General features: G+C 43.4%; 1 pseudogene across 1 annotated transcript; it reads right to left on the bottom strand.

Moving 5' to 3' along the window:
- Positions 1-3863: 3863 nt before the first annotated feature.
- LOC307102724 (protein PIMREG-like) lies at positions 3864-8472 on the bottom strand (annotated as a pseudogene). Its single transcript has 2 exons — positions 8086-8472; positions 3864-4512 (listed from the first exon to the last, which is right to left on the bottom strand). The product of its transcript is annotated as a protein PIMREG-like (transcript).
- Between the last annotated feature and the right edge of the window lie 11472 nt (positions 8473-19944).

Raw genomic sequence — 19944 nt, 5'->3', positions numbered from 1 at the left:
AAGCATTCTCCTTTTTTTTTATATATATATTTTTACTGGTGTTTTTAAAAAAATTTTTTAAAAGGGAGAGGGAGAGAGATAGAAACATCAATGATGAGAGTGAAACATTGATCCACTGCCTCCTGCATGCCCCTTCCTGGGGATGAGCCTGCAACCTGGGTATGTGCCCTGACCAGGGATAGAACCATGACCTCCTGGTTCACAGATTGGTGCTCAACCACTGAGCATACCGGCCAGACTTTATTTTTATTGTTGAGAGTATTAGAGGTGTCCCCCATTTTCTCCCCTTTGCCCCCTCCACCCATTCCCACCCCACACCAGGCCTTCACCTCACTATTATCTGTGTTCATAAATTATACATATATGCATATAAATTCTTTGGTTATTCTCTGCCCTTCTTGCCTTCCCCCTTCCCTCTGAGATCCATCAGTCTGTGCCATACTTCCATGTCTCTGGTTCTATTTTATTCATTAGATTCCACATATAAGTGAGATCATGTGATATTTGTCTTTCTCTGACTGGCTTATTGCACTTAGCATAATACGCTCCAGGTCCATCCATGCTGTGGCAAAGGTTAAGAGTACCCTCTTTTTTTCTTTACAGCTGCATATTATTCCATTATGCAAATGTACTACAGCTTTTTTATCCACTTGTCTACTGATGGGCACTTGGGCTGTTTCCAGGTACATTGCCCATTGTTTAATTGGATTGTGTGTCTTCCTCTAGTTGAATTGTATGAGTTTTTTTTACATATTTTGGAGATTAACCCCTTATCAGATGTATCATTGGCCAACATGTTCTCCCATACTGTGGGTTCTCTTTGCATTTGAAGATGGTTTCTTTTTCTGTGCAGAAGCTTTTTAGTTTGATGTAGTCCCATTTCTGTATTTTTCCCTTTGTTTCTCTTGCCATAGGAAATGTATTAGCAAAAATTCTAGTACATAATATGTCTGAGATTGTATTGCCTATGTTTTCTCCTAGGAATTTTATGGTTTCACAAATTACATTTTTAAGTCTTTTATCCTTTTGAGTTTATTTTTGTGTATGGTGTAAGTTGGTAGTCTAGTTGCACTTTTTTTTTGCATGTACCTGTCCAATTTTCCCAACACCACTTATTAAAGAGACTATCTTTACTCCATTGTATGCTCTTACCTCCTTTGTTAAATATTAATTGAGCATAAAGGCTTGGGTCGAGTCTGGGCTCTCTGTTTTGTTCTATTGAGCTATATGTCTGTTCTCGTGCCAGTACTAGGCTGTTTTGATTACAATGGCCTTGTAGTATAGTTTGATATTCCGTATTGTGATTCCTCCAACTTTGTTCTTCTTTCTCGAGATTGCTGCAGCTATTCAGGGTATTTGGGGGCGGGGGGGGGGGGATTCCATATACATTTTTGGAATATTTGTTCTAGATCTGTGGAAATATGTCAGTGGTATTTTAATAGGAATTGCATTGAATCTATAGATTGTTTTGGGCAGTATGGATATTTTAATGATGTTAATTCTTTCAATCCATGAACATGGCATATGTTTCCATTTGTTTGTATCTTCCTCTATTTCTTTCTTTCTTTTTTTTTAAATGATGAATGAGAATCTATATTTCATTATTTTCCATAGACTTACTGCTGGTACATCAAGAAAACAATTAGTTTTGGTATATTTTGTATATGGTTATATTGCTGAACTCTCCTATTCATTCTTTTTAAAATTTTTTATCTTTGCCCAGAGAGTGTGGCTCAGTGGTTGAGCATCGACCTATGAATCAGGAGGTCATGTTTTGATTCCAAGTCAGGACACATGCCTGGGTTTCAGGCTGGATCTCCTGTCAGGGATGTGCAGGAGGCAGCCAATCAATGATTCTCTCTCAACATTGACCTTTCTATCTCTCTCTCTCCCCCCTCCTCTCTGAAATAAAAATAAAAATAATTTATCTTTATTGTTGAATGTTTTACAGATATCCCCTCCCTCCCACATTGATCCCCTCCACTGCGTACCTCCACCCCCCGCAGCCCTCACCACACTATTGTCTGTGTCCATGGGCTATGCATATCCTATGTAATAAAAGGCTAACATGCAAATCAACCAAACAGCAGAACGACCGGTCGCTATGACATGCACTGACCACCAGGGGGCAGACGCTCAACACAGGAGCTGCCCTTGGTGGTCAGTGCACTCCCACAGGGGGAGCACCGTTCAGCCAGAGCCGGGCTTACGGCTGGCAGTGGCAGTGGCGGGAGCCTTTTCCGTCTCTGTGGCAGCGCTAAGGGTGTCCAACTGAAGGCTTAGGCCTATTCCCTGGACATCCCCCGAGGGTTCCCAGACTGCGAGAGGGCACAGGCCGGGCTGAGGGACTCTCACAAGTGCACAAATTTCGTGCACTGGGCCTCTAGTATGTATATAAGTTCCCTAGTTATTCCCTCACCTCCCAGCCTCTAGGATGTATATAAGTTCCCTAGTTATTCCCTCACCTGTCCAGGGGGAGCAGGACACCAGAGCCTTTTCCCAAAAGCCGAGAAGTTGGAAGGTGGTGGGTCACTGCGGTCAGCAGCTCAGGTTCAAGCTGGTAGGAAGACGGCAGGCTTCCCACTCTGCTGGGCATCAGCCCTGTGGGTTTCTCCAAATCTCTGAGATTTGTCAGTCTATCAGAAAGAGTCTTTATTTTTTAATTTTTTAAAAATATATTTTATTGATTTTAGAGAGGAAAGGAGAGGGAGAGAGAGATAGAAACATCAATGATGAGAGAGAATCATTGATTGGCTGCCTCCTGCACGCCCCCTACTGGGGATTGAGCCCACAACCCAGGCATGTGCCCTTGGCCAGAATCGAACCTGGGACCCTTCAGTCCGCAGGCCGACGCTCTATCCATTGAGCCAAACCAGCTAGGACGAGAGTCTTTATTATGGAAAGGCAACATTATAGAGGGAAGTTACACACTGATTTCTTTCTAATAAAATGACAAGGCAGATTCCTTAAATAATTTACAAAGGGCAGAAATTGCTACCAGAGTAGTGTTACTCCTCCCTGCCACCCACAGTGCCCGTGCTGAAAACATAAATAGGTACCCATGGGCCTGGAGTCTCAGAGCCTGGAAATCTCTCCCATCCTCTCCTTTGGAGCAGGCACAGGAGCTGGTTCCCAATAGCCTGGGCACTTGGCGACACAGGGTGACTCCTAGCCCACCCTGCTCCTGGGTGCACAGCTCAGAGCTCTCAAATACCTTCTGGAGCCTGCACTTCACATTGCAAAAGAGGCAACCACAAGGCTCAAGTGTGGGGTGCATTTCAAACCCAAAAGGGTAGTAGGATGAATAATCCCCCTCCACTCCCCGGTGTCCTGGAGTCACTCTTGGGCTGTGGCAGGTGGTCTCTGCCAGGCTCAGATGTGGCCAGAGCAGGAGACAGAAGCCACAAGCAGCCCCACCTGGGCCTTGTTAGTCAGGTCCTTGTTAGCAGTGGCCCAGGGGCACTGCCAACTCCTTGGGGGTTTCCTTCCAGGAACTGGAGGGGAGGCACAGATCCCAGGTTTGGGGGCATGGTGGTCAACTACGGCTCACTTCGTGTCCCTCACTGCACTCCAGACAGGGGGAGCGAGGACACCAGAGCCTTTCCCCAAAAGCCGAGAAGTTGGAAGGTGGTGGGTCACTGTGGTCAGCAGCTCAGGTCCAAGCTGGTAGGAAGACGGCAGGCTTCCCACTCTGCTGGGCATCAGCCCTGTGGGTTTCTCCAGAAGACTCAGTTCTTTAATGTGTCTCCAAATACGCACATGTGCTCACGAAGGAGGAGGAGAGGAGGAAGAAGAGGATGCTGGGGAAGGTGCTCAGGAGCGAAGATGCTTGGGAGGAGGGCATTACCTGAAGGGCACTGTCCTCAGCCTCGAAGAAGAGAAATGGTCATGTCAGCGCTCTCATCAGCCGCATGGCCTCGTCCCACTCTTGGGACAGCTTCTGCAGACACTGGATTCCTGCCCCCAATGGCTCCAGGTCACTGTCAGATTCACTGGAGGGGGTAGAAGGGCTCTGTAGAGAAGTAGGGGCTCCGGAAGGCGGCCTCCCTCCTGGACCTCCACAGCGGGCCATGTGGAGTCGCGGTGATGCTCCCTCTCCCAGGGGCCCAGAGTTGAGCGGGCAGGGGTGGTTCCAGAAAGTCGGGTGCTCCTCTGGCTCAGGCTGCGAGCTGGGGGGCTACTGACCTTCTGTGTCTCTCTCTTCCTCCTCCTGGCTTTCACCTAGGTTCCCACCCACCACTTGGTGCCACCTTGTCAGGACTCCTAGATTCTCTGGGACATGGCACCCAAGGTGTTCTTATCTGAGCCAGCTGCAGCCTGGAGGCCCTGCTGCCTTGGCTCTGGGGTTTCTAGGTGTTTCCAGGAGGGGCCTAGGTTGAGGCTGACTGCTCTCAGGGGCAGCCTCCTTTGGAGCTGTCTGCAGACGGAGGCCAGGGCAATGCTGGAGGTCTCCAGTTGGCCAAATGCAGGCTGCAGCACCTCATTCTCTTCCAGCTGCTCCTGGTCCTGGAGAGATCACCTGTGCATGAGGTGCTCACCCCGGGCACCTCCTTGGTTCAGCTTATTCCTAGGTATCATTTTTTTGTTGCGATAGTAAATGGGATTTTTAAGTTTCTTTTTCTGAGAGTTCATTGTATAAAAATGTCATCGAATTTTGGATGCTAATTTTGTATCCTGCTACTTTACTGAATTCATTTATCAGTTCTAGTAGTTTTTTGGCGTAATCTTTAGGGTTTTCTATGTACAATATATCATGTCATCTATGAATAATGAGTTTTACTTCCTCCTTTCCAGTTTGGATGCCTTTTATTTTTTCTTCTTGTCTGATTGCAGGGGCTTGGACTTCCAGTACTATGTTGAATAAGACTGGTGAAGCCCTAGCCAGTTTGGCTCAGTGGATAGAGTGTTGGCCTGCGGACTGAAGAGTCCCGGGCCCCAGTACAGGGTGTGCAGGAAGCAGCCAATCAATTATTCTCTCTTATCCTTGATGTTTCTATCTCCCCCCACCCCCCACTTCCTCTCTGAAATAAATTTTTGTAAAAAGTGGTGAAAGCAGACATCCCTGTCTTGTTCCTGTTCTTAAAAGAAACACTTTTAGTTTTTTGTCCATTGAGTATGATGTTGGCTGCAGGTTTGTCATATATGCCCTTAATTATGTGGAGGTATATTCCTTCTATTCCCACTTTGCTGAGAGTTTTTTTTTTTTAATCAAAAATGAATGCTGGATTTGTAAGCGTTCTCCTTTGGTGAGGGGGATAGCATTGTTCTTCTTCCCCAAGATTGCTGCCGCCGTTCAGGGTGGAGGGACTAGCATTACTTTCAGAGGCTGTTCAGTTCAGGTTTTGGAGACTCAGAAGTTGGAGAGTGACAGTCTTCCTCCTAAGTGAGACTTTTCACTCTCTCTCCTTCTTGCATTTCTGCCAGATATGACTGAGGTCCCAGTCTGTGGTGACTCACTTCCTCGTCTTCTATCATCCAGTTGGTTCCTGAGTTCCTTCACTTCACCAGTGTGGGTGTCTCTCTGAGGCTGATGTTCTAGTTTGACTCATCCAGCTCACACTGCAATGTCTCCTGTCCTTCCATAGCTGCTCCTCTGCTTCTTGTTCTCTAGCAGCTGTGCCAACAGGCTTTGTCCCTCCACAGAGAGAGGCTGACTGATGGATTGTGAGTTGCTAGCAGAGGAATCATCTTCCTTATGAATACTCTGAGGCCTTGGAGTCAGTTTGGGTCTTTGGGATGAACCTCTGTCACATCAATAATCATCTCTGTTTGTTATATCTCTGTTTGCCTTCAAAGCGTGCCCCCCTCCTCTGTAGTCATCATCCCTATAGTACCCCCTACCAAATGCTCTTCTGCCACTGTCTGTCCTGGACCATAGCCTCTGTCATAGTTCCTGCTGCCTCAGTTGTCATAGTGATCCCAAGCCCCCATGTCAACCAACATCCTTGTGTTGGTTGTCATAATACTCATCTCAATACCCACCATGATGTGGGTCTGGATCATAATGATCTCAACACTTGTCTCCAAAGCAATCAAACTTCTGGGTGGGTGGTCATAAAGCTGTCTGGGACAGCATGGGCCCTCCAATCACTATCTGTTTCATCAGAATCCTGGTTTCTAACTCAACCAAAAGAACCATCATTCCTGTCTTTGATCAGCAATGTCCACTCAAAATTCTCCTGTTACCTGGAGAGATTGATTACCTAGAGATGTTCCACATCATATGTCAAGAGGGAAATGCAAATTAAACCAACAATAAAATACCACTGCACACCTATTAGAACAGCTAAAATCCAAAAATGCTGACAATACCAAATGCTGTCAAGGATGTGGAGCAACAGAAAACTCTCATTCGTTGCTGGTGGGAATGTGAAATGGTACAGCCACTTTAGAAGACAATTTGCTGGTTTCTTACAAAACTCAACACATGCTTACCAAGAGGCTCAGCAATTATGCTCCTTGATATTTATCTAAAGCAGTTTTTAATGTATATGCAAAAGATCTGTTTGTCAGTGTTTACAATAGCTTTATTTCTAATTGTCAAAACTTGGAAGCAACCAAGATGTCCTGCAGTAGGTAAATAAATAGACTGTGGTAACTCCAGACAATGGATATTTTTCATTGCTAAAAGGACATGAACTAGTTATCAAACCATGAAATGAAATGAAGGGAACAAATGCATTTAGGATATCTATAATAATCTATAATAATAAAGCATAATATGCTAATTAGACCAGATGTCCTTCCGGACCTCCTTCTGGACAAAGCCGTGGCAGGCTGGGGCTGAGGCCCTTGCACCAATTTCATGCATCGGGCCTCTAGTTAATCATAATTGTATACAGCCTGTGTCTAATAGCTCCAATATCTCAATCTCCTGTGAATCTAATCTATTTCTGTTTCCTTCTTCTGATTTTCTGTCACTGATTCTATTTATTGATTTCACTTGTAGATTTTTTATCAAGCTTTAGACAATGTGAATCACAATTGTAGGATGTTTTCCTTCTCCAGAGATAATATAATTTTCTTTTGGCAGAAAGAGTAGGGGCAGATCACCCTGCTCCAATTAGGAAATGTGGTATTTTGAGGCTGGAGTTTTAGGATTTATAAAGCTAATTTATTTCCACTTTGTCCTTAACTCCTACTTGCCGTCTGTCTGGAGTCTTGACTAAAACCCTGGAGGTACTTTTCAGAGCTCTGACTCCTTGCTGGGACCTGACTTCCAATTTCAGACTCCTCAGCACAGTGAGACTATCTCACTTTCTAGCCTCTGGTCTGCCTCTTTCTGCTTGGGCTTTTGATATCTTACCTTCATGGCTTAGGAATCAGCAAATGCCTTGATGGGAAAAGTGGGGTGGAATACCAACTCATTTTCAAATAATTCTCTTTTCTCTGGGATCTGAGCCCTTCCAATCCTGGCTTATTTGTTAGCCATGAATATCACATTTCGTTCTGATACCCCATGAGACTGTAAGTTGCTTCTTTCTGCTTAGCCTCTAGGTTCTGTACTTTTTTTTTTTCAAATATACTAGTGGCCTGGTGCATGAAATTCGTGCATGGGGGGGTGTCCCTCAGTTTGACCTGCACCCTCTCCAATCTGGGACCCCTCAGAGGATGTCTGATTGCCGGTTTAGGCCCGATCCCACAGTCGGACATCCCTCTCACAATCCGGGACCACTGGCTCCTAACTTGGAGCGCCAGTGGGTCTTTCTTTATTTTTATTTATTAAAAAATATTTTAAAGCAAAAGTCTATGATTTTTAATTAAAACTGAAAAACTGTCAGGGACAGGAATGACAGAGGACCCATCCTAGGTGGATGGGATCCTGAGGGTGGAGAGTGGGGAACATTGTTGACACAGTTGTCAGAATTCAAATGGGGTCCGTCGATTGAACCTTAATACCATTTGAATGGAGATTTCCTCACGTGGTTGGGTGGAGATTGTTATGTAGGAGTGTCTGCTTTTGGGAAATACACAGGGGAGTATCCGGGCATCCTGTCATGTGTAGAGCATGCTCTCAAACAGCTCAGAAAAAGACTGGGGGAAATGGGCATATATGTGGATAAATGCACACACTCACAGTCTAACCTTGCTCTTTTTGACTCCACCTTTGTGCACCTGCCGACTTGCTAAGATCCGTAACTCCAGAATCAAGGCCTGCAGAGCTTCCTTGGCCATTGGGCCACGGCCAGGGTGCGGGAACCCTGCAGACAGACCCGCGGGCACGGTCCCAGCTGAGGTCCAACAGGTGCCACTGTTTTCTTGTTTCCGCTCCAGTATGGGAACTGGGGTCTGTTTCACAGCGGGTTCCGCTGGGGCTTTGGCATTTCTGTGCTTCCTGGTGGCGTCTGGCTGTGTGGGATGGCCAAGCTGGCGCTCCAGGGGCTGCCGGTTCCCTGAGCCTGAGAAGACTGTATGGTAAAATATGGAGAAAAGATCGCGTCGTTTCAACCTTAAGGAGTCAACAGCACCCATCACATATGGTGTCCTTTCCACGGAAACACAGAGAGCACAGCCCGGAGCATGCACGGTGCCGGCTCACCGGGGCCCACAGACCAGCAGCGATGGCCACTTGCGGGTGACATTGTGAAGTCGTGATGCTGAGGCGATGCCGGGGGGTGAGTCCAGCTGCCAAGGCCACGTCCTGGCCCACGCCCCACAGTGAAGCCTGCGGTCGGGCACCAACAGGCGGCTCGGGGAATTGATATAGTCATGTTGGTACCACTGCAGTTTCTCTATGCACGTTTAAACCATCTGCATTCTTCTGGAAAGAAGGGCTTTTTCTCCCACTCGGTACGGCCACGCTCCCCTGGCAATGCCTGAGGACCTGGGGCCTACCTGGCGCCCCAGCCTTGCTAGCCCCGCGGGCCACTGCCCTAACAGCTCCGTACTTCTACGGCTCTCCGCTCAGCCCACCGGCGCCATCCAGCGCGGTCCATCCAGTGCGGTCCATCCATCTGCACGGCCCCTGAGGCTGCCCAGCCACATGTGCTGGGGCCGCTCCCGCCCGGACTCTGGTTTCCCCATGCCTGGCGGGCCCAGTGCCTGCACAGAGCTCCCACCTGGACTCCCCTTTCCTGCACCTGGTGGTGGGCCCAGTGCACCTGTGTGGAGCTCCGGCCTGGACCAGTCCGTCTGGCCATGACGGCCCTAGTCTATTATTAGTATAGATTTTTACTGATTTCAGAGAGGAAGGGAGAGGAAGAGAGTGATAGAAACATCAATGATGAGAGAGAATCATTGATCAGCCGCCTCTCACATGCCCCCAACTGGGGATCAAGCCCACAACCTGGGCATGTGCCCTGATCAGAATCGAATCCGGGACCCTTCAGTCCACAGGCCAATGCTTCATCCACTGAGCCAAACCAGCCAGGGCTTGCACTGTATGCTTATAATGCAGCAAATGTCTCAAGGAGAGAAACAATGGAGAGTGTTACCCTGATGTTATTATATATATATTTTTTTTCTGCCCCATTCTTAGCTCCTCAAGTCCTAGATGCCTTGGTTGCCTTCTGTTACCATACAAGATGTGTTTGTTTTTAATCTAACTTTACAGTCATTCTCAGTGAGATATTTGGTATAAAACCAGATCTTATATGAGAGTTGCATACTTGGGCCTGAAAAGCCAAAGAGATAATCCTACAATTATATTTAATTTAAAAAATTATCATCGAAATTAAAACAGAAAATTAAAAAATATCTTATTCTGTAATTGCTGACCATGAAGAACATATTGGCAGTACTCCTGTGAGAAATAATTTTGTCTATGGTTAGTGGTATAAAGTGATATGTATATATATATATATATATATATATATATATATATATATATACACATATACATATATATATATATATATATATATATATATATATATATATATATATATTTGATTTAAGAGAGGAAGGGAGAGGGAGAGAGATGAGAGACAGAAACATCAATGATGTGAGAGAATCATTGATTGGCTGCCTCCTGCACGCCCCCTACTGGGGATTGTGCCCACAACCCTGGCATGAGCCTTGACTAGGAATTGAACCATGACCTCCTGATTTATGAGTTGACACTCAACCACTGAGCCACACAGCCGGGCTAAAGTGATACTTTTCACTTGGGTTTACTTATTGCTACCTGGTGGTTTAGATTTTTTTGTTTGTTTGTTTGTTTTTGTTGTTGTTGCACACTCCCGACCAGGGATGTGCCCGCAACCAACGTACATGCCCTTGACCAGAATCGAACCTGGGACCTTTCAGTCAGCAGACCGACGCTCTATCCACTGAGCCAAACCGGTTTTGGCTAGATTTTTTAATTATAAAATTGTGTAAATATTCTCTACAGCGAAAAAAGGCATAATATTATAGAAAAGTAGAACTAAAGTGACCAAAGGAATTCCCTGGTGCAGGTGATCCAAGAATGTACCTGGTGCAAGTGACCACTGAAAATGACCTCAGGGAGCTCTTGGTACAAGTGGCCAAATAGCATCTGGTGCAGGTTATCACAGAAGACACATCAAGGCCTAGGGAGAAGCAGATTGTCCCAGAGCACACAGCAAGTTACTAGGAGTTCCCAAATTAATTAGTGCCTCCATTTCCTTCTACACTGGAAGAATTGCATACAACTGGAAGGATAAAACTACCCCGACAGAAAATGGAAGCAATGAAGCCCTTGAGTATTCCAGTGCAGCCCTAGCTGGTTTGGCTCAATGGATAGAGCATTGGCCTGTAAACCAAAAGGTCCGGGTTCTATTCCGGTTAAGGGCACGTACTTCGGTTATAGGCTCCTCCCTTGCAGGCTCCTCCCTAGGCCCTGGTCAGGGCGCCTGCAGGAGGCAACCAATTAATGTGTTTCTCTCACATTGATATTTCTCTCTGTCTTTCCCTCTCTCTAAAATCAATGGAAAAATATCCTCAGGTGAGGATTAAAAGAAAGAATATTCCAGTGCAACAGTGTTTGTGTAGTTGAGGGAGTGTGGCATTTAGAGGTACTGAGGTCCAGCTCCTGGCTGCTCATTTTGGCAGGTCCAAAAGGCTTTGATTATGAAGAAGCAAGGTTGAACAAAAGGCTCTGCTATTTCTGACTTTACATTAAAGTCCTGGCATCTTATGAAATAGGATTATTGTAATTTATATAGCAGTTAGAAAAATCATTTTTCTACTGAAGAGTTTAGCCTTTGAAAGTCTCTGAGAGTAACCTTTTTTAGAAAAAGGCATGCATAACTGGGCCTGTACACATGCACACAAACACATGTAAATTTGCATGCATTCATGCATATGCAAAGATTTGTTTCTGCATTTGTGCATACTTGTCTGCAAACCCCACTTTTGGAGAGATCTTCAAGAGGATCAGAATGAAGCATCCATATCTGTCTAGGACTGGACTGGACTATGTAAATTCAGGAGTTGATAATGCTCAATACTGTATTGTTGAGGCCTCAGGCATTTCTGTAGACTCAATCTGCAGCTAAGGGAACCAATACTCATGATGGGTGTGCAGACAGAATGAGTGGTCCCAAGTCTTCTCTCCCTGGTGGTAGTAACGCATACCTACACTCTAGCCCTGGCCTCTTGGTGTGTGCAATGTGTTTGCCCACCTTTCCACTTTGGACTTGGTTGTGTGGTATACTTTGGCTACAAGAATGTTAACAGACATACAACAGCAGAGGTTTCAACTACGTGTGTGGGGCTCACCCTCTTGAATTTTCATGACTGCCATGAGAACTGCCCTGAGTAGCTCTTTCTTCCACAGAGGATGAGAGATGAGTGGAGGAGACCTGGACTACCTCAGTTTGGAGCTAAGCCCCAGCTGGCGTGCAGATGCCGGAGGAAGAGTAAGTGGCTATTGTTGCACCCCTGTGCCTTAGGGTGGTTTGTAATGTAGAATTACTGGGACAAGAGCTGACCCACACACGGGGAGGCAGTGAGTCCTGGGCTAAGACCAATTCCTGTGGATAGGAGGGGGAAAAGAAAGTAGGGATATCAAAGATAAAGGCAAATAAGGGCAGGAGAGCAGTTATGAAGAGGTATACATGTAAGGGACCACTAGGGTGGGTTGAACTTTGGGGGTTCTTTCCTCTTTAATTACCCCAACCTTTTGATAAAGTTTGATCTGCACATACAGTCTTCTGTGGTGAGTACAGAGAATAAAGTTGGAGCTGAAACCTGTGGGAACCATAAGGCAGGCTCTATGCAGGGCTGTGTCCAGGAGCTCCAGGTAGTGACTACGGTGAGGTAGCGGTGTCCAGGAGCTCCAGGTAGTGACTACGGTGAGGTAGCGGTGAACCACAGTCAGACTGCAAGCAGCTGAGATGAACTTGCAATGGCCAGGCGGAATTTTCTAGTCCACAATAATGGAGAAGTTTAAGTAAGGCCTTTGAGCTGAGGGGTGGGTAGGAGTGGTAGTGGAGGGAATGATCTCTGGTATAAACTATACACATGTAAAGAAATTGTTGGTATACTGAAGAATGAATTTCACAGAATCCACAACTTAAGAAGCATATTAACTCCAAACTGCCATATAATTTTAGTGTACATAAGAATATCCTAGCCCTAGCTGGTTTTGCTCAGTGGATAGAGCATCGGCCTGCAGAATGAAGTGTCCCAGGTTCGATTCCGGTCAAGGGCACATGCCCGGGTTCCTGGCTCAATCTCCAGTGTGGGGCATACAGGAGGCAGCCAGTGATTCGCTCTCATCATTGATGTTTCTATCTCTCTCTTCCTCTCCCTTCCTCTCTGAAATCAATAAAAATATATATTAAAGAAAAAAGAATATCTTAGGAGAGTGGTTTAAAATGGGTATTCTTGACCCCATTCTTGTCTGATTAAATCTGTCAAGGACCACACTGAGAAAAGCATAGACATACTGCATCCTGGGCACAGCTGGGACAGCCCCCAGCCTTCAGGCAAGGTTTCTGGGGTTCCCAGGACCTTCTGACACAGGACCTCAGTGTAACCATCGTTCTAAAGGTTTGAACCAGGTGAGGCTTGTTGTATGCTCTGCATTCCCTAACCAGAACCTCTGAAATTTCTCCTCCCATCCTTGCTACCTAAAACAAGCAACATCTAATGCTAAGGAAGTTATGCATCCTCCAACTTCCTATCTACATGTCATGTGTTACATCAAACCAAGCCACAGTTAATCTTATCTTGTCACTTAACCAGCTAAGAACCTGTGAAATTTCAGTTTTCAAACAAATAAAATCTCAGTTTTTACATCCTCCTGTACCTTTCAGGGCAAGATGAAAGAGAAAAGGCTTATTTATTTTTTGCTCATTTTGTTTGAATGTGAGGTTTATAGGTACTAAAATCCACCCTTTTTAGATGTATAGCTCTATGAGTTTTGACAAATTAATACACTTGCAGAGCTACCACCACAAACAAGATTTGGAATATTTCTATCACCCAAAAAAGGGTCATTGTGACACTCTGTAATCAATCGCATACCTGTTGTCACTATACTTTTGCCTTTTTCTGACTACCATACAGATGGCATCATACAGTAGATAGTTCTTTGTATCTTACTTTTTTCACTTAGTACAATGCATCTGAAATACATCTATGTCCTTCATGTATCAGTAGCTTGTTTCTTTTTATTAAAGTAGTATTCAAGCTGAAACCGGTTTGACTCAGTGGATAGAGCGTCGGTCTGCGGACTGAAAGGTCCCAGGTTCGATTCCGGTCAAGGGCATGTACATTGGTTGCGGGCACATCCCTGATAGGGGGTGTGCAGGAGGCAGCTGGTCAATGTTTCTCTCTCATCAATGTTTCTAGCTCTCTGTCCCTCTCCCTTCCTCTCTGTAAAAAATCAATAAAATATATTTAAAAAAATAAAGTAGTATTAAATCATGTGGGTGGACCACAACTTATCCATTTACTAGTTGATAGACATTTTCAGTGTTTCTACTTTCGCAAATTATGAGTAAAGCTGCTATAAACATTTGCATACAGGTCTTTGTGTGAACATGTGTTTTCATTTCTAATGGGTAACCAGGAGAAGGATTATTAGGTCATATGGTAAGTGTATGTCTAATTTTATAAAAACCTGCCAAACTTGGATTCAGGAGGAAAATGGTGGCAGAATAGAGATGTGTTCCAAGCCTTTTCCAGGAGCAGAAAGAGAACAGCTGAGGTTCACATGGGCAGTGTTTGTTAGCAAGCTAAGGGACAGCTGAATTCCAGGAGAAGGTAGGGGACTGCTGGACGGGCTTTCCCTGACAGGGCAGCCCCCACGGCGACTGGGTCCCCTCCCGGAGCTACGGGCTCAGAGGGGGAAATCTCGCCATCTTGAAGGGGAGAGTGGATCTTGTCGGAGGCCTGAAAATCCACAACTGTAGCGACCGCTAAACAGTTGTGAGACCCAGAACACCTCTCCCCAGGTGGCACAAATGATTGGACCAAAGGAGCTCTTCACTACACCACGGAAAGGAGAGAAAGAACTACATAACCAGACATCCGGAGAAGAGAGACCATGGGGAGACAAAGAAACGGCATGCATATGAAAGAAAAGCAGGCATCACCAGAAAAGGAGGTAAACGAATTAGAGGCAAGCAACCTATCAGAGAGAGAATTCAGAGAAATGGTCATAAGGTGGCTGAAAAGAAGGGAAGACAAATGCAACAATATGAGTAACAACCAAGAGGAAATGAAGAAGAACCAATAAGAAATGAAAAATGACATCGCTGCTGTAAAAAACTCAATAGAAAGCATCAAGAGTAGACTACAAGAAGCAGAGGACCGCATCACCGAGCTAGAAGACAAGATAGAAAAAAAAACCCCAAGTAGAGCAGCTTCTAGAAAAAAAGAATAAAAAGCAGGAGGAGAGCCTAAGGGAACTTTGGGACAACACAAAACAAAACAACATCCGCATAATAGGGGTTCCAGAAGGAAAGGAAACTGAGCAAGGAATAGAAAACCTGTTTGAAGAAATAATGACAGAAAACTTCTCTGATATAGGGAAGAAAAAACCAATACAAATCCAAGAAGCTCACAGAGTCCCAAGCAAATTGAACCCCAAAAGACCGACACCAAGGCACATTATAATTAAATTGGCAAACACCAATGACAAAGTAAGACTCTTAAAAGCGGCCAGAGAGAGACAGAAAGTTACATACAAAGGAACCCCCATCAGACTAGCAACTGATTTCTCAACAGAAACTCATCAGGCCGGAAGGGAATGGAATGAAATATACAAAGTCATGCAAAGGAAGGGTCTCAATCCAAGAATACTGTACTCAGCAAGGCTATCAATCAAAATTGAAGGTGAAATCAGGAGCTTCACAGACAAAAAAGGACTAAGGGAATTTATCACCACCAAACCAGCAATGCAAGCAATGCTAAAAGGTCTTCTGTAAACAAAGAAGAAGAAGAAGAAGAAGAAGAAATAGGAAGCGAAGAAGGAACACAGGGGTATAGAATAAAAATGGTGACAAATAAGTACCTATCAATAATAACTTTAAATGTAAATGGATTAAATGCCCCAATCAAAAGACATAGGGTAACAGATTGGATAAGGAAACAAGACCCATATATCTGCTGTCTACAAGAAACCCACCTCAGAAAAAATGACGCACACAGACTGAGGGTGAAGGGATGGAAAAAGGTTTTCCAGGCGAATGAAAATAATAAAAAAGCTTAGCAATACTTATATCTGACAAATTAGATCTCAAAGTGAAGGACATAACAAGAGATAAGGAAGGCCACTTCATAATACTAAAGGGAGAAATCCAACAAGAAGAAATAACTCTGGTAAACATATACGCACCCAATACAGGAGCACTCAAATACATAAAAAAACTCCTGGAGGATATCAAGGGAGAGATTGACAGCAATACAATCATTGTAGGAGACTTTAATACCCCACTATCACCACTGGACAAATCCTCTAAACAAAAAATCAGCAAAGAAACATCAATCCTAAATGACTCACTAGACAAGATGGAATGAATTGACATCTTCAGAACATTTCACCCCAAACTACAGAATATTCTTCTCAAGTGCACATGGGTCATTTTCAAAGATAGACCATATGTTGGGTCATAGGCAAAGTCTCTTCAAATTCAAGAACATAGAAATCATATCAAGCTTCTTTTCAGATCACAGTGGCATAAAACTGGAAATCAACTACAATAAAAGCAATCCAAAAAAATCAAACACATGGAGACTAAACAGCATGCTATTAAACAACGACTGGGTTACCAGAGAGATCAAGGAAGAAATAAAAAAAACATCATGGCAACAAATGACAATGAAAACACAACAATCCAAAATCTATGGGACACAGTGAAAGCAGTCTTGAGAGGGAAGTTCATAGCTCTACAAGCCTACTACAAAAATCAAGAAACAATGGTAATAAATTACCTAACCCTACAACTCAAAGAGTTAGAAAGAGAGCAACAAGAAAAGCCCAGTGTAAGCAGAAGGAAGGAAATAATAAAGATCAGAGCGGAGATAAACGACATAGAGACCAAAGAAACAATACAAAAGATCAACAAAAGAGCTGGTTTTTTGAAAGGACAAACAAGATTGATGAACCTCTAGCCAGGCTCACCAAGAAGCAAAGAGAGAGGACCCAAATAAACAAAATCAGAAATGAAAGAGGTGAAATAACAACAGATCCCGCCGAAATACAAAGGATTGTTGCAAATTACTATGAACAACTCTATTCCAACAAACTGGACAACCTGGAGGAAATTTCCTAGAAAAATATAACCTTCCAAAACTCAATCAGGAAGAATCTAAACAGCTCAATAGGCCACTAACTATGGAAGAAATTGAAGCAGTCATCAAAAAGCTTCCAGCAAACAAAAGCCCGGGGTCAGACGGCTTCACAGGAGAGTTTTACCAAACATTCAAGGAAGAACTAAAACCTATCCTTCTCAGACTATTCCAAAAAATTCAAGAGGAAGGAACACTTCCAAGCTCCTTCTATGAAGCCAGCATCACCCTAATACCAAAACCAGATAAAGACAACATAATGAAAGAGAATTACAGGCCAATATCCTTAATGAACATAGATACCAAAATCCTCAACAAAATTCTAGCAAATCGGCTCCAGCAGTACATCAGATACTGCTGGAGATCATACACCATGACCAAATAGGATTTATCCCAGGAATGCAAGGATGGTACAATATACGCAAATCAATAAACGTGATACATCACATAAACAAACTGAGAGATAAAAATCACATAGTCACATCAATTGATGCAGAAAAAGCATTTGACAAAATCCAACACCCTTTCTTGATAAAAACTCTCAACAAGGTGGGAATAGAAGGATCATACCTCAACATAATAAAAGCTATATATGATAAACCCACAGCAAACATCATACTCAATGGACAAAAAGTAAAACCATTTCCCCTAAGAACAGGAACAAGACAGGGATGCCCACTCTCAGCACTCCTGTTCGACATAGTACTGAAAGTATTAGCAATTGCAATTAGACAAGAAGAAGAAATAAAAGGCATCCAAATTGGAAAAGAAGAAATAAAGCTGTCCTTATTTGCAGATGACATGATATTGTACATAAAAAACCCGAAAGACTCCATCAACAACCTAATAGACTTAATAAATGAATTTGGCAATGTAGCAGGATACAAAATTAATGCCAAGAAATCTATGGCCTTTCTATACGCCAATAGTGAACTTATAGAAAGAGAGACTAAAAAAGCAATCCTATTTACCATCGCACCAAAAAAATTAAGATACCTAGGAATAAACTTAACTAAGGAGGTAAAAGACCTATACGCAGAAAACTACAGGACACTGAAAAAAGAGATAGAGGAAGACGTAAACAGATGGAAGAACATACCATGTTCATGGATTGGTAGAATCAACATCATTAAAATGTCCATACTACCCAAAGCAATCTACACATTCACTGCAATCCCCATTAAAATACCAACGGCATATTTCACAGACCTAGAAAGAGCTTTCCAAAAATTCGTCTGGAATAAAAAAAGACCCCGAATAGCCACAGCAATCCTGAGAAAGAAGAATAAAGTAGGAGGGATCTCAATACCAGATTTCAAGCTGTATCACAAAGCCACTGTTCTCAAAACAGCCTGGTACTGGCACAAGAACAGACATATAGATCAATGGAACAGAATAGAGAATCCAGATATTGACCCAAACCACTATGCTCAATTAATATTTGACAAAGGAGGCATTAACATACAATGGAATAAAGACAGTCTCTTCAATAAATGGTGTTGGGAAAATTGGACAGATACATGCAAAAAAATGAAGCTTGATCACCAACTTACGCCATACACAAAAATAAACTCAAAATGGATACAGGACTTAAACATAAGACGGGAAACCATAAAAATACTAGAGCAATCCACAGGCAGCAAAATCTCAGACATATGCCAAAAGAACTTCTTCACTGACACTGCCCCTAGGGCAATGGAAGCTAAAGGGAAAATTAACAAATGGGACTACATCAAAATAAAAAGCTTTTTCACAGCAAAAGAAACCATCAACAAAACAACAAGAAGGCCCACTGCATGGGAGAACATATTTGCAAATGGCATCACTGATAAAGGTTTAATCTCCAACATCTACAGGCAGTTTATACAACTTAATAAAAGGAAGATAAATGATCCAATCAAAAAATGGGCAACGGACCTAAATAGAATCTTTTCAAAAGAAGACAGAAGGAAGGCCAAGAGACACATGAAAACATGCTCAAAGTCACTAATTATCAGAGAGATGCAAATCAAAACGACAATGCGGTACCATCTCACACCAGCCAGAATGGCTATTATCAACAAACCAACAAGCGACAAGTGTTGGCGAGGATGTAGATAAAAAGGAACCCTCGTGCACTGCTGGTGGGAATGTAGACTGGAGCAGCCACTGTGGAGAACAGTATGGAGTTTCCAAAAAAACTGAAAATGGAACTCCCATTTGACCCAGTAATCCCACTCCTAGGAATATATCCCAAGAAACTGGAAACACCAATCAGAAAGGATATATGCACCCCTATGTTCATAGCAGCACAATTTACCATAGCTAAGATTTGGAAACAGCCTAAGTTCCTGTCAGCAGATGACTGTATCAGAAAACTGTGGTACATCTACACAATGGAATACTATGCTGTCATAAAAAAGAAGGAATTCTTACCATTTGCAGCAACCTGGATGGAATTGGAGAACATTATGCTAAGTGAAATAAGCCAGTCAATGAAAGAAAAATACCACATGATCTCACTCATCTATGGATAATAAAGAATATCATAAACTGTTGAACAAAAAGATAGATACAGAGGCAGTAAAACATCAAACAGACTGTCAAATTACAGCGGGAAGGTTAGGGAGAGGTGGGGGAGATAAGAGATCAACCGAAGGACTTGTATGCATGCATATAAGCAGAACCAATGGACACAAAACTCTGGGGGGTGAGGGCATGTATGAGAGTGGGGTGTGTGTGGGGGCAATGGTAAGATATGTACACATATAATACCTTAATAAAAAAATGGAAAAAAAAAACCTGCCAAACTTTCCAAAATAGTTTTACCATTTTGTGTTTAGTCCAGGCATGTATGAGGCTTCCAATTGTTCCCCATCCTCGCCAGCATTTCATATTGTCTTTTCTTTTTTTTTTTTAAAAAAATAGCTTTTCTGATAGATCTAAAGTGGTATCTCATTGTGTGTATTGCTTTGAAGCAATTGCTCATGCTAGATTCAGACATAGATACAAACGATTACTCTCATAGCACTTGTGGTAGATTATATTTTTCTCCCAAATGTACTCATGTCTTTTGTAATGTGAGTTTGCAGTTTTTCTCACTAGACACAGGACATCTTTTCCTGCCCCACTGTTGTTGGGCCTAGTCTATGCCTTGCCTTAGCATATATGAATGGAAGTAATAGTACTCTATTCTGACTCTAGCCTCAAGAGGTCCTGTAAGTTTCCACTCATCTTTTTCATGTTTCGTCCATTGTCATA

The sequence above is a fragment of the Cnephaeus nilssonii genome (assembly GCF_951640355.1).
Source record: "Cnephaeus nilssonii genome assembly, chromosome: 7".
Taxonomy (NCBI): domain Eukaryota; kingdom Metazoa; phylum Chordata; class Mammalia; order Chiroptera; family Vespertilionidae; genus Cnephaeus; species Cnephaeus nilssonii.
This window is presented reverse-complemented; position numbering and strand designations above follow the sequence as displayed.